Consider the following 2,539-nt stretch of genomic DNA (forward strand, 5'->3'; position numbering starts at 1 on the left):
TGATTGAATAGAATATTTTAAGAAAATGAAACTAAAAAACATTCTTGTTTAAATGAAATCAAATTAAGTATTTTTAAATAGCTTTAAAACAATTAATAATATAAAAATAAAAAATATTTATATACTGTATTTGTTTATAATTAATTTACATATAAGAACAGAATGTATTCAAAAATTTATTTATTTTGATAGTTATACGAATGAATAGAATATATGTGATGAAAAGCAGTAAAAACTATATTTCCAACAGATTCGCGATGTAAAATATTTTTTCGTTAAAGTCATTGTTTCTATTAAAATTTTTATAGAAATATTAATCTTGTATTTAGTTTATATAAAAAAATAATTATATTTACAAAACAAAATTGATAAATGTTGTTCAAGAAAATAATTATTAAATTTTGAAATCTATTGGAATTTAAGGTAATGATTATACATTTTCTTTATAAATGTTTCCCCCTACTTTGTGTAAACTTAATCCATACTGCATCTAATGAATATATATATGATATATGTAATATTACAAATATTCAGACTGCTACACTTTAACAAAAAGGAAAAGTGATTCTAAGGACGGATGAATTTAACGTCTGTTTTCCAGATGTCCAGTCTGCAAGGTGGGGACCTTACTCTCCTCTATCCCATGACCAAGCGATCTCTTCCCCTTCGTGACCCCCTCAGTTCTCCGAATTCTTGACCATTGCAGATGTGGAGTTAAGGGGAGTGGTGCTAATGAGTAGCAGATTTTAAACTCTGCTTACCACCCCCCTTAGCCCTGTCATCATCCCTGTGATGATACAACTTTATATTGGTGAGGTGAGCTATTTTCTTAGTTCCACTTTTTGTTCTATATATCACATTTTTAGGAATGTTGTCGTAGTATATTACTTTATCGACCCGATAAGGTCCTTTAATGTTTGGATGTTTTCCTCTCATACTACTTTGAACTAAAATTCAGGATCCAACTTTAATGTTTACCAAAGGTCCTACATGCTTCCTATCATAATATTTTTTGATGGAGTCTCGATATTTTCTTCTTTGTTCTTCGGTACGCTCTTTTGTACGATTGTAGATCTATAATACCGAATTCGCTTGTCAGCCTCCAGCTTAACAACTGTACGTTGCCATTTGAATAATGGAGAGCAACCTAAATAAGAGTTGTAGCTACGATTTTCGTGGTGAACTGCAGCATCCAAGCAACTTTTCCACTTGCCTTTGAAATCTGGATAGCAATTAAGGAATTTCTTCAGATCTCATATCTTTCTCTCACACACTCCATTTCCCACAGCATGATAAGGGGATGTGGTTTTTAATGTGATATTCCTGTCTCTGGCCCATTGCTTGAAACTCTCTGATTTAAAGGTAGATCCACAATCGCTGATGATAGTAGTTACCTTATTAAATAATGGTAATTAATCCAAATAACGGATGACACTACGCACATCCTCCTTCATAGCTTTAGCATACGTTATCTGTGTAGCTTTGTCTATGACCACTAGAAATGATTTATTCGTTCATACCCCTTCGCTTCGTTTCTGAAGCTCTGCAAAATCAATGTGTACTGTATTGAATGATATTTTCGATTGTGGGGGTAAATAGAGTTGGTCTTGATGGGGTCGGTATTTAAACTTGACGGATTGACATATTGGACAGGTCTGCACGTAACATTGGATACTTCGTCTCATGTTAGGCCACCAGAACCGTGCCCTTAATTTATAATAAGTCCTCCAAAACCCATCATGACCCCACTGTTCGGATCACCATGATACCGCTTCATAATGCTGTTTTGAGTATTTTTCGGGACAATCAACCGTGAGTGCTCCATTAAATGATTTTAAGACTGTATGTATCGGATGGGATTTTAGTTTGCATTTATCTACTAGTTTAGGACTAACTAAGTTGACCATGGATCCTGGATAAAAAAAAACCGCACAATGCACGTTATTCACTTCCATTGAGAAAACACAAGGATCATTATGATCCGTGAATAAACAATGGTCCGATTTTGTCAGAGGGATCGGTAAACCCTTCTTTACTCATTTTTTGCATCTTCCCTATTTTCTGGATTCTCATTCAAATAGTTTCTACCGGAAGGGTGACCATTATCAATTTCATTCACAGAGGTAAAACTTCGGTTACCACACACATTATTATCATCCCTCCTTTCGATTTTCCTTGGTACTGATTTTTTTGGTAGGAACCAATTTGCTCAATCTGACACGTAAGTCTTTATCATTCAAATTGTGTTGTAGAAGAATAGCTTGCATATCCGCCAGTAGTCCACACATTACCATGGTGATAAAGCTTTGTTCCCCAATATCCAGATATGCAAGTTGGATATGCCGTTGTTTTTCAAAATGATATTCTAATAGTGAACCACCACGATATTCCCACATATCCGATGATATGGACAATTGGATTCGATTCTGTCCGAATGCACTAAGAAAAGAGTTTTTCCATTCCTCCCAATTATCACCAACCCTATCTAGTACTCGAGAATTGTACCATTTTACAGCAATTCCCTCCAGGTAATTTTGAA

This window comes from Centruroides sculpturatus, unplaced genomic scaffold (assembly GCF_000671375.1).
Source record: "Centruroides sculpturatus isolate CEXI.00-Female unplaced genomic scaffold, Cexi_2.0 scaffold1658, whole genome shotgun sequence".
NCBI classification, from domain to species: domain Eukaryota; kingdom Metazoa; phylum Arthropoda; class Arachnida; order Scorpiones; family Buthidae; genus Centruroides; species Centruroides sculpturatus.